The following is a 14014-nucleotide window of genomic DNA, read 5'->3' on the forward strand; positions in this document are numbered from 1 at the left end:
CTTGTGCTTTAGGAAGAGCACTTTGGGAGCAGAGCCAAGATGGTATAAAAAAAAAGGCAAGGGCTGTCCTGAGCTCTTCCAAATTCTCCTCCAAACAACTTTAAATAGCTCCTCAAAGTGAATTCTAGAGCAGCAGAACTGACAAAATGATGGGGTGAAAAATTTTCTAGCCCAAGACAACTTAGAAGGTTGGCAGGAAAGGTCTGTCACACTAGAGTGAGCATGGAGTGCTGTCCAGCACAGGCAGCAGCAGCACAGACTAGGCCCCAGGAAACCAGCAGCAAGCCTTTGGGGGTGGGGTGACTGAATCAGTTGCAGTAGCAGCTTCCAGAATTCTCAGTCCACAGATGGTAAGAGGATTAGAGAGTTTGTCAGAAGGAGATCACTTTGCTGGCATGGGATACAGAACTCTGCTACATTTCCCATATAGGGATCTAGATTGCTGTTCTGAGTCACAGTCCCAGGGTGAAGAGAAGCATTAGCATACCAGAACTTGAGGCTGCAGGGGAGCAAGGATCCTGGTTCTTATTCTAGAGTAGAATAGAATACTTGTGGTTTTTCATAGAGCAGAGCACAAACCAGGAAAGCACAGACCAGACCTCTCCTTAGATCATAGCATCTTGGAAGAACTGAAAACTTACCCCCAGGGCTAGCTTTGAGAGCAGCATCAAGAAAGGCCTGAAGCTCAGGAGAGTGCTTCTTCTGTCCGAGGAGTAGAGCCCAACTTTGACATAGAAGTCAAGAAATAGACTGGAAAAAATTGAGCAGACAATAGCAAAAAAACCATGACCAAATAAAGTTGCAATGGTGACATGGAAGATCAAAACAGAAACTCAGAATATAACAAAGCCAAAGCTGTTATATTCAAAGCCTCAAAATAAAATGTGAATTGGTCTCAAGCCCCAAAAAGAATTACTGGAAGACCTAAAAAAGAATTTTAGAAATCAAATAAGAGAGGTAGAGAAAAAATAGAGAAAAGAAATGAGAGCAAAAAAATGGGAAAAGAAATGAGAATGAAAAAGACATAAAAAAGAGACAACAGCTTGGTAAAAGAGGCACAAAAATACTGAAAAAAGTAAAACCTTAAAAAACAGACTAGGTCACATGGTAAAAGAGGCAGAAAAATCCACAGAAAAGAAGAACTGTTTGAAAAATAGAACTGGCCAAATGGGAAAAAAATTACAAAATTCACTGAAGAAATGACTCCTTAAAAGCAGAATAAATGGAAAAGGAAGTATGAAGACAATAATTCCTTTAAAAAGTTAGACTTGGGCAAGTGGAACTTAAGAACTCCATGAGACATCAAGAAACAAACAAAATCCAAAGAATGAAAAAAATAGAAGAAAATGTGAAATATTTCACTGGAAAACAATAGACCTGGAAAATAGATCCAGGAGAGATAACTTAAGAATTATTGAACTACCTGGAAGCCATGACCAAAGAAAGAGCCTAGACATCATCTTTCAAGAAATTTTTAAAGAAAATTATCCTGATTTTCTAGAACCAGAAGGTAAAATAGAAATAAAAAGAATCTACCAATCACCTCCCAAAAGAGATCCCAACACAAAAATGCCCAGGAATATTATAGTCAAACTCCAGAGCTCCCAGGCCAAAGAGAAAATATTTATAAGCAGCCAAAAAGAAACAATTCAAATATCATGGAGCCACAGTCAGTATCATTCAAGATTTAGCAGTTTCTACAATAAAGAATTGGAGGGACTGGAATATGATATTCCAAGGGGCAAAAGATTAGAATGAAGAATGGCCTACTCAGTAAAATGGCATATAATCCTTCAAGGGAAAAATGGATATTCAACGAAATAGAGGGCTTTCAAGCATTCTTGATGAAAAGACCAGAGCCGAATAGAAAATTTGACTTTCAAATATAAGAATCAAGTAAAACATAAAAAGGCTAACAGAAAAATTCATAAGGAATTAAAGAAGATTAAAATGTTTATATTCCTACATGGGAAGATGATACTTTTAATTCCTAAGAACATTTTCATTTTTAGGGCAGTTAGAAAGAATATATATAGATGGGGGAAAGCATGTGAATAGAATATGATGGGATGATATCTAAAAAATATATAATGAAGAGTTGAGAAAAATGTAATGTGAAAGTTAGAATAAGGTAAAATGTCTCAGATAAAAGAGGTGGTAAAGAACTTTTGGAAAGATGGGGGAGGTGGGGTGAGCACTTGAACCATCAAATTTGGCTTAGAGAAAGAATAACATACACAATCAATTGGGTATAAAAATCTGTCTTACCCTACAGGAAAATAGCAAGGGAAGGAGATAAGAGAAGTAAGAGTAGCTGATAGAAGGGAGAGTGAATTGGGGGAGGTAATCCTCAGAAGAAAAATACTTTTGAGGATGGACAGAATGAAAGGAGAGAGAAATAGGATAAACGGGAAAAATAGAATGGAGGGAAATACACAGTAGTCACAACTGTGAAAAAATTATAGCCAATTTCTCTACTAAAGGCCTTATTTCTCGCATTTATAGGGAATTGAGTCAAATTTATAAAAATAAGAGCCATTTCCCAATTGGTAAAAGGTCAAAGGGTATGAACAGGCAGTTTTCAGATAAAGTATTCAAGGCTAGATATAATCATATAAAATGCTCTAATTCATTATTGATTAAATAAATACAAATTAAAACATCTCTGAGGTGCCACCTCATACCAATCAGATTGGCTAATATGACAGAAAAGAAAAATGCCAAATGTTCGGGAGGGTATGTGGAAAATTGAGACACTAATGCATTGGTGGAGTTATGAAATGATTCAACAGTTCTGAAGAACAATTTGGAAATATGCCCAAAGGACTATAAAACTAGGTATACCTTTTGTTGGACCCAGCAATACCACTATTGAGCCTGTATCTCAAAGAGATATAAAACAAAAAGGAAATTGATTTATATGCACACAAATATTTATAGCAGCTCTCTCAGTGATGGCAAAGAACTGGAAATTGAGGGGATGCCCATCAGTTGCAAAATGGCTGAATAAGTTATGGCATATGATTGTGATAGAATATCACAAATGATGAGCAGAATGCTCACAGAAAAATCTGGGGAGACTTGTGTAAACTCGTGCAAAGTGAAGTGAGCAGAACCAGGAGAACATTGCACCCAGTAAAAATAATGTTGTATAATGATCAACTGTGAGTGACTTAACTATTTTTAGCAATACAATAATCCAAGACAGTTCCAAAGGACTTAACATGAAAAATGCTATTCCACAGAAAGAACTGATAAAGTCTTAATGCAGATCAAAACATACTTTTTAAACTTTCTTTTTCTTTTTTTTCCGGGGGGAGGAGGCAGGGGTGTATGTGTTTTCTTTCACAACATAACTAATATGGAAATATGTTTTGCATGATTGCATATGTATAACCTATATCAAATTGCTTTCCTTCTCAATGGGGAGGGGGAAGGGAAGAAGGGACGGAGAGAGAGAATTTGGAACTCAAAATTTAAAAAAAATGTTAAAAGTTGTTTTACATGTAATTGGGGGAAAATAAAATATTAAATAAATATATTTTTAAAAGGAAAAGTGCTTTAACAGCTGAGTGAAAGATGAACTCGAGGGGAGAGAGACTTGAGGCAGGGAAACCAACTATTGCAGTAGTCTATATGTGAGGTGATGAGGGTGGTGGCAATGGCAGAGGAGAGAAGGGGGTGTATACTAGATATGTTACTAAGGTAAAATTAACAGACCATGCAACAGATTGGATATTGAAAGTGAGAGATAGTAAGGAGTTGCTTATTAGATGTGTGACCCTGGGCAAGTCACTTAACCCTTTTGCTTCAGTTTCCTCATCTGTGAAATGAGGTAGAGAAGGAAATGGCAAACCCTACAGTATCTTTGCCGAGAAAACCGCAAATAGAGCCATGAAGAGTCATATCCAATTGAAAAACGACTCGACAATAATGAACTCCTAGCATGAGTGTAGGAGTTGGTGAGGAGAGAAAGGGTATGAGACAGGCATCGAATTCATTAAAGAAAGAAGGAGAGTGTCTTTCAGTTTAGTAGGTAATAATAGCTACTAGAATTTTGGTTGGGTGGTAGATACAGATTGAGTGAGTCTCAAAGGAGGAGAGGTTACTGAGTGATGCAGATAATAGAAGGGGAGTCTGGGAGTGGTAATGGGGAGCAAGGAATATTACAGCTTCTCCACCTTAATGTGTGATTGGGGGTGGCAGGGAGCGATGAGTGAATGGGCATTCAGTGCGGGAAAGTGTAGTCAGGGGGACTGTGTGTTCAGGAAGCAACTAGTTCTCACTGAGAGCCAGAAAATTAAGGAAGTGGGAAGGGAAAAGATTTAAGAAGAAAGCAAGTTTGCTAACCTATTACCTTTGAAAATAAAGGTGGAACCCTATGCTGCAACACAGGCCTAGTACCATGAGTACCATTAGCGTACACTGCAAAATAACCCAGGTTTCTCTTTTTTGTTTATTTGTTTGTTTTGTGGTAGGGGTGAAAATTGGTCAAAATAATGCATTATAAAAATTAAATCACTACCCTTCAAAACTAAGGAATACTAACAATAGGTAAAATTCAAATAGTGCTTCATGATATACAAAGTACTTTCCTCACCAAAGAATTTGACTCTTTAAGGTTTGCAAAGCATTTTACAGACATCCTGTGAGATTAGCGGTACATCATTTCATTTTACAGAGAAGTTATCTTACTTGGCTAAAGTCACACAGCTAGCAAGGTTCAGAGTTGGGACTTGAACCCAGGTACCCTGTGAAATTACACTAAACTGATGGTTTCCTTTACCATAGGCAACCACTCATTAAATGTTCAGAAATATCTTGAACCCAATAATGGCTAAAGGTGTCCTATGCAATAAAACTTAATCTTCCTATAAACATGGAAGCTAATTAATTAATTAGGGTCATCTTCACACTTCTATTGTTAACTATAATCACATGCTCATTTGATCTGTGGTCTCTTTAGTTTATTACCATCATTACTATCTGAACTATTAAGAATCCTCATGAATTTCAAAAGTGAGCATAGATTATATACTTCCTCTTACATTTCCTCAGAGAGGACTAGAGCTAACCAGACTGTTCACAACTCACAGAGCTTTACTTAAAAGTAAAGATGACTATCTGTCATAATAAACTTGCAAATAAGACCCTAAACCACTTGTTAATATGCATTCCCCTTCTCTAGGATTTAGCACAGGTTCGGTCTTTAGTGGATACATATATCGCTTCTTTATTTCCTTCTTTTAGCTCGTGGATTTTTGTGGGTGCTATGGTTTTGTTTTGGTAGGTGGATGGTTAGCTTTTTCTGGTTGGAGTTTTTGAGATCTTCATGAAAAGAAAAGAAGGGAGATTAACAGGTTATTACTGCATGGCAGTTAAACAAAAGATCCTTGAAGATTTCCATCTATCCTATATATAGACCAAATGATACATAATTCAGTGTATTCCTGATAACCATGCAGAGACCTACCATATCCTGCCTTTGGGTACTTTTTAAGGGCCTATTTCTTATGTTAATTATATCCTCTCTGAACCCAAGTCCTCTTCTTCTTTTTCCCCTCCTTTATTTTTTTTCCCATTCTTCAAAGCCGGGTCCAAATGTCACCTACTTCATGAAATCTTCCCCCAGCTTCAAGTAATTCCTCTCTCACTGGATCTTTATGGTTCTCTTAGCTTATTGGAGAGGCAGGGTTGAATAATGGATAGTCAGGAAGACCTGGGTTCAAATCCAGTTTCTGACACTTATTGGTTGTGTTACTTTGGCACTTGACCTTTCTGTGCTCTAAACCAGAGGGTCAAACATGAAGCCTGCAGGCCACATGAGACCCATGACATTTCCAAGTGTGACTCAAACTGGATTAAAATGTAGTTCCTATTTAATTTAATGTGTTCATGTATTAATAAAAAAAGAAATATATAAATGTGCATTTTTCAGGTTAATATGGAACTCTCAGGGATACTTATGTATGTTTTTAGTGGCCCCTCTAATTCCATTGGAGTTTGACACTACTGATCTAGACAACTCTTTCTGACTATAAGTCACAGAGATGGTGCTGACCTGTATTGGCAGAGGGGGTATCTTCACTTAGGAATTCACTCTGCTAATGAAATCCTAGGTCTGGAACCTATCCCTTTATGCATGTATCACATTTGGGTTGTATACAATGTTAGGGAGCTGTTGCAGGGAAAATGATTTGAAAGTCTTAAAGGTCTACAGAAATATGAATTTCCATTGTTGTTATTATTATTAGACAATATTCAGGCACTTTGACAGGTTCAAAGGATAAAAGACAAAACCTGAAACAGTCCCTGCCCTCAAAGGGCTTATAATCAAATTGGAAATATATGTATATATAGAAGTAAATACCTAATAGATTTAAGGAAGGCACCAGCCACTGAAGTGTTCAGGAAAAGCTTCATTTAAAGGTAGTCTTTGAGCTGAGTCTAGCAGGGGAAACAAACCCAAAAATAAACCAAACAAACAAAAACAAACAAAACAAAGGAAACAAAACCTGAGTTTTCTAAGAGGTGGAGGTGAACAGGGATTGCTTTCCAGACATGGAAAACAACTAACCTGTTGAAAGACACAAAGAGGAGAGCTGGACTGCCATCAGTCAAAGTGCATTTATTAATCAGTTGCTTTACACCCCCAAGTTGTGCAAAGAAGGGAAATTATAAAGGAGAAACAGAAGCAGGGCTTGCCCTAAAGGCAGGGGAGACAGCTTGTAGATACATAGCTCAAGCAGAGTAAATAAGGTAACTTTAAAGGGAAGGATTCTGTAGCTGAAGGGGTAGGGCTTCTGGGTAAGGCTTCTGCAGAAGATGACATTTGAGATCCTAAGGGGAAGAGGCAAGGAGGGAGAGCTTTCCAGACACAGGAGACAACCAATACAAAGGCATGAAGATGAAAGATGGTGACTCATCTCTAATGCCTTTTTTGTTACTAAGGTGTAGTATTTATCATACAGCCAACTATTTCACCAATGAGGGTGGGTCCTAGGGTCTTGGGAACAGAGATCTAGTCTGGAAAAGAACTCATTGGTCTCTACTCTCACTACTTCATTTTACAGAAGAATAAATGGAGGCCTACAAAGGTTAAATATCTTGTCCAAGGTAACACCAGAAATAAGAAGACATGATCCTCAAAGCTATGCAGTAGGATAAGTTGTGTGTAGTAGTGATTCACCCCGCCAAAGCAAACTCCAGTTTCATGAATTCAGAGAAATCTTGACATAAGTCTTTCAAATGAATAAATGAATGGCAGACCTGGGAGACATGTGTCTGAACTCGACCTTGTTGTTTTTGGTTTGGCAGACTTTGATACGGATAGAATAACATTTATGACATTCTGTTTACAAAATGCTAAGAGTCCAAGAAAGAGTGGGCTCCCATACGGCGTCACAACCCCCACTGAAATGTTTATTCTTCTTTTCCCTTTGCATCTCTTCATGCCATAAAGGGCCAATGTCATTATCAAACATTTGCATAACACTTAATATTCGCATTATACCTGAACTCATTGAGCTTTCTTTTTCTTTCGAACTGCATGCTGAGGTAGGTTATCATTGACTCAGTCTCTTTTTATAGATGAAGTGCTGAAACTCAGGTTGCTTGACGTCATATGGGTATACTATCAGTCTGGATGGGATTAGAATTTTCAGTTCCCCCCAAACTCTGTGCTTTCATAAAATTGAACTGAGAGTTGAGTCTTTAAAATGGGGAACTAGCAGGAGGTGGCCAGAAAATCTGGCCAGAGCTATGAGACAGCAACTTAGCCCTTCAATAGTCGTGGTTTAAAGTGCGTATTTGTCTTCCATTCTGTCTGGGATGACTTTATAATTCCTCATAATTCTCTTCTTATGATGCTCCCAAGATGAGGTCTGATCAGAAATATGAGATAGATAGTCACTTATGATTGCCATTCTCTCTATCTTCAGTCTAAGAGAAACAGGTGAAAAGGTCTTTACCTTAATTCACACTTACTACACTATTCTTGAAGAGATAAAGCCCTTCTAGCAACAATTGCATAGTTACACACCCAGAAAATCATAATGGGATTTCTATTCAAACCTCCAGCCTAATACACTTTTAGTTATAAATAGAGTCTATTAAAAGTGTATGTATTTACCTCATTAGACTTCTGCTTATTTTTGCACAGAATGAATAAAGCCGAAAATCACAGAGAATACTGCACTCAGCATCTGCATGCCTATTCCCACTCAGTATTTTGTTTATTTTCATTGCCTCATTTTGGTAATGTGCTCTAAATTAATTAGCTGCAACAGAAACTTTGAATAATTCAAAGAGGCACTTTAGGAAAATTGCATTTTTTCCAATTGGCTACATCATAAGTTAGTTAGAATGAATAATGGCAATGCAGCTGTTTGGGCTGATTTATTGTTTTTAAATAAAATATTTCATATTAAAATTTTTAGCAGAAGAACTGCTATTTATAGCAATAACCTGTTGTGGAGACAGTATAGTGGAGATACAAAAGGAATGCAAAACAAGATGCAGTTGGTCTGGAGATTTAAAAAATAAACATGGATGACAGAACTCAGGACAAGAAAGAACTGGAGATACACACACACCACACACACACACACACACACACACACACACACACACATATATAAAATGCTTCATCCAGCATCTTGGAACTGTTAAAATATGTTGGATTCAGTGAACATTTTATATGACATGAACCATTCTTTTTTAAAAGCTGTGGGAAATTTGCTCAGTTCTTAAAACAATCTTATCCTTGGCCTGCTTTCACCTAGTATTCAACTCGGTTTAAAAATTTCATTGGTTTTCAGCTAAAAAACAAACCGTGTCTCTCACCAACTCTCTATAAAGAGTATTAAAAAGTCTCTTTTCCACTTATTTACTTTCTTTTGGTTGGAATTCTATTTCTTGCACCCATGATTTATACACAGCTGCTATGTTCTAATGTACTGAAGTTAAGTTTTGTTTTTTTTTTGATGGTGAACATACTCTGGCTTTCTCTTAACATGGCTTGGCTCCTCAGGTGTGGCTTCCTCCTTTTGTTGCTTAACATTTATTGAATTAGTGCCATGTGCTAACTATGGGGCTAAGCTTCCTTACAAGGAAGTGTAGTTCTCTTTCTGATTATCCCTGCCCTCTAGGATTCCTCAGTCACCAGGATAATACTTGAAGAATTAAGGTTCTCTGCAATGTCATTTTGCAGAGAGATCCAGCTGATTCAGTTTGTGTCCGTAACTTCTTTGGCTGTCTAAAGCATTCTAAAAGCAATGTAATTCATTGGCAAGAGCACAGACTTTGACATTGGAGGAACCAGGTCCAAATCCTGGTTCTGATGCTGACAAGTAAGATGATATTGGCTAAGTCACTCAACCTCTTTGTGTCTTAGCTTTGAGAGAATTGGACCACAAAGAAGGTTCCTAAGACCGTGTCCAGAAGGATCTGGTGACTCAGTGTATAGACCACTGGGCCTGGATTCAGAAAGACCTGAGTTCAAATCTAGCCTCAGACATTTCCTAGCTGTGTGACCCTGGGCAAGTCACTTAACCTCTGATTGCCTGACAAAAGGATCCACTGGATCCACTGGAGAAGGAAATGGCAAACTACTATAGTATTTTTGCCAAGAAAACTCAATGGACAATTGGTCCACAGCGTCACAAAGAGTCGAACATGACTGACTGAACAACAACAAAGACCATTTCCAGCTCTAATTTAATGTCTTTGAAGTAGCTCTAAAAATCACCTTCTTCAAGTAGTTGATTCATTAAGGGGAAGATAGGATTAATAGGGCATGACATCTCATAATGTCATCAAGGAGGAGGTCATAAGTCTTTTAAAAAAACGTCTCAGAGCACTATCCTCAAACACTTGTGATTCTCAAACTGGACTCTGGTTCACTCTCTCCCTTCTATGTAGATATAATTTATAGATATTTATGTATTGATAGATATAATCTTATTAAGTTCAATTATATGACTCTTTTTACTTGACAGTTAGATTTCTGAAACATTTCAAAACGTCATCACGACTACATAATCCAGTCATTAAACTCTTTATTTTTGTTCATTCCCCTCCCCACTTGAAATATCTTTCTTTTCCCCTACTGTACACAATTTTACCCATCCATCAAAGCCCAGATCAAAGTTCACCTCCTCTATGAAGGTTGTTTTTTTTCCTGAGTTTTCCTGACAAGCCTCAACTTGTCCATTTGTAGAATGAGGCTAGATTAAGTGATTCAGAAGGTCATTTCTTGCTTTTTTGGTTGTGTAACATTTTTTTCCCACATCCAAGCAAAACTCATGATAAAAAAGAAAACCTGAGAGGAGATAAAGAATATCTATCCTTTCCACATCCATGAGATGTTTCTTCACAGTATATATGAGAAGATGGGACTGGCTGACTTTTAAAGTTCTTTTGGGTTCAATCTTATGGTTCTAGGTTTGTGCGCAGTACTCCTCTTTGGGCACTTATCATTTGAGCTGTAAGGTTATGTCTTATACTGTTCATTGTTTTGTGTTTGTGTATTACATGCTCTTGGGATACTTTCCTAAACTCTACAGGCACTGGAATTCTGGGGCTATGCAGTAAGTCTCTATACTTCTCCTTTTCCAGTTTCCAGGGGGTAACACAGAGGGTTTGGGATTTGTTTACCTGGTGTTATCAGTCATGAGCCCCCACCAGTGTGCTTCTGTCCATAATTATAAGTTTGCATTAATTAATTGGCAAGACTTAATTAGATTTTATTAAGGTATTTACTAAGGTGCGACAGTAAGAACAACTGGTATAAAACAGCCCCCAAAAGTCTGTAAAACACTCTCCTACCAGTACATACAGAGTCCAGGGGAAAGTAGGTTTAGTTTTAGGGCATCTGTGTCAAAGGGGTAACAGAGCTCTTAGAAGCTCTTCTGTTGGAATCTTCAAGATGTTTCCTGTAGGTACAGTGTGGCTTCTCTGATGGGCTCTTTGTATCTGCTTTTCCTCATTGTGTCCAGTCTGTCCTCAGCTCCTGATGCAGTGACTGGTGTCAACTGTTCCAGGCATGCTGCTATGATAGTGATGGGAAGTCCTAAAATTTCTTACCCTCTGAAGTTTACCAGGTCCTCCTTTAGAAAAAGAAGTTTGAGAAGAAAAAGCAGGCTGAAATCTAGGCCAAAGATTTCAGAGACTTGACTGGAAGGCTTCTCCCACTTATACTTCTAGATGCTTGAATCCTGCATGCTAAACTATCTTGCTAGTTTTATACAAGTCCCTAGGATATGTCCAAGTCTCTCAACCAATCTCAACAGACTTTTTATGTGGCTTCCTTTCACTGAAACAATAGCTTTCAATGACTTCTAAGCTGATCGATTACTTTTTTCACCTAGTTTAAATGAGATCACATCTTGATTGAATCAATCAGAAGTGTGAAATAAGTGTGAACTAGCCTGGACATCTTTTTTGAACCAATCAAAGGTCTTAAAATAGGTTTTTGGTATTCTTCTGAAGGTGGTTTTCTGTGGCAATTGAAATAGACTCATAGACTGTTAATCTGTAATTAATGAAGGCAGAAAGGTTTTCTTCACGTAAAGAAACCAGGATAGGGTGGGATAAGAGAGTCAAAATAAAAATAGTTTCCTTTAGCAATCACATTCATTCAGTAGTGTGCTGTTAAATACTTAGTAACTAATTCCCTCCAAATATATGACACACTTTTAAGTTTTATCTGCATTATAAACATTTTCTCCATAACTTTCTTAACTCTAGACAATCAACAAAATGATAAATGAAGTCCCAATTTGTAGTGTTTGTCAGGTTCCAAGGTGTAGATCCCAAAGGAACTAGTTTTAGCACATGCCTGCTTTCATTTAATTCAACACTTCGATGGATCCTGAATCTCATTGATGTAGGAATTCCCTCTGCTAGTTAGTACAGATTGCAATCTATCCACTCTTTCTCATTCTGTATAATTTTCATATTCTATATAATGTCCATGTTATGTTACTTGATTTTTTAAGTAAAAGGATTTATAAAAAAACAACAACCCTACAAGGCATCAGATAAGGTAGTTTAAAAATGAAATATTTTTGTTTAATGACATACCTTTATACTGCAGAATACAAAAACAAAAATATCCAGACTACATTACTTAAAAAGATAAAGGATCCATTCTGGTGGAAGGAATATTTATAGCAAAGAGATCATAGATCTACCCATTTATTTCATTATATTTTAGTACTATTTAGTTTTAACTTCCTGATTCCACAACATTTAAGTGACTTTGGGTTTTGTTTTTTTTATATTGGGAGGACATCATTTCCAAAAGGAACTGGAACTCAGGAAAATGTATCAAAAATGAGGATAAATTAAAACAACTAAAGAATATTGAAGACTAATACTATCTACATACTAATGTATGTATAGTTTCATTTATTTTTATTCTAAGAAGATATGAGTTTGCTATTTTCTGGCTAGAAATTCCAAAGAATATAAAGCATATACCACAGAAAATATTTCCCTTGATATAAATAGCTATTAGTTATAGAAAAAGAGAAAATTGAATGCAAACTATTAAAACATACAAGTTTATTTATCTGAAAGCTTAATATAAATATTTTTGCTTTTCATGGAAAAACTCACTTTTTAATCTTAATTATTTTCTATTATTATCATGGAATTTCAATGCACAGATTTTCTTTCTTTTTATCTACTCAAATGTATGAAAACTGTCTGAATATAAACATGCTGATTCTATCCTTAAAAGACTTATAATATTCATGAATCTAAAATCACTCTTCTTCATTTTTAATCCAATAATTCCTCTTGTTCTCTCAAATAAAGAGTCATATCCCCCAGATGTAAACACTACTTTAGGAGCCAATGGCATATGCTGGCAGATGGTATCCCATCTGTAGTATAGTTATTAAAAATACATTTCTTGGCTGTGTTCAATAAATGTAAGATGTTCTTATCCATTTTTCAGAAATTCTTCATTTCCAATCACAAATGCAGCAAACTGAACCATAGAGTTAATTTCCATGTGGCAAATTGGACCAAAGAGCATACGTACATCTAAAACATTAAAGTTGTGTCAGAGTAGTCTGAGTAAGAGAACTAACATAGCATTGTTGGGTTTTTTTGGGTGGTGGGAAATATCATTTATATTAGAAAAAAGTAAATAGGATTGAGGGGTTGTTAAAAAAAGCCTTAAGAATGAAACATTTTCCATGTTTATTTAAATGAAAATATAGACTCCCATTCTTTTTGTTCAGCCACTTTTTCAAACTTTGATATGTTACAGATCTTTGGTGAGCTAGCAGTCTTTCAGGAAGAGACATGAAATATGAATAATTGGTCTCTAGTGATCAAAAGTGAGAGTTTTTTTCATGAAGGATAGGAATGGGGGAGCATTTAATAAAACAAATAGGGAATGCAGCTGCACGACGCTGGGCTCATAGTAAAAACTTGATTGATGCTTGCTCACTGACGTTGTGATACCTGTAATCTTAGGGAAAAGGTGAGAAGTAGAGGTGGTGGGGAAGATAGCAGGACAGAGACAGAAACAGAGACAAAGAGAATAACGTGGAGGGGGAAAAGATAGGAAGAGAGGAGATAAAAGAAGGAAAGACAATGAGATAGAAAAAAGAGAGGAAGATGGAGAAGGAGAAAACAGAAGATGAAAGAGGGAAAAGAGACAATGAAAGGAAGGAGACAGAAGCAAGAGGGAGATGGAGGGAGATCATCTAAGTATTGTACAGCTAGGTCTCAACTGGTGTGAACAATGGATTCCATGAAGTGTTGTATTTGGAATTGTACTGTATATTTCCAATGACCATATATTATATAATTATAACATTGAATAATGTGTACTTAAAATGAGTGTTTGCATTAGGCAGAAGTAATACCATTGCCTTCCTCTACCCTTTTGGTCATGGTGCTTGAAGGTTAGAGTGGAGGTTCACAATGACTGTCAATGACATAGAAACCAAGCATGGCTTCCTAGTTAGTCTCCTAATGATTTCTTTTCTTCACC

Source organism: Trichosurus vulpecula, chromosome 6, assembly GCF_011100635.1.
Source record: "Trichosurus vulpecula isolate mTriVul1 chromosome 6, mTriVul1.pri, whole genome shotgun sequence".
NCBI classification, from domain to species: domain Eukaryota; kingdom Metazoa; phylum Chordata; class Mammalia; order Diprotodontia; family Phalangeridae; genus Trichosurus; species Trichosurus vulpecula.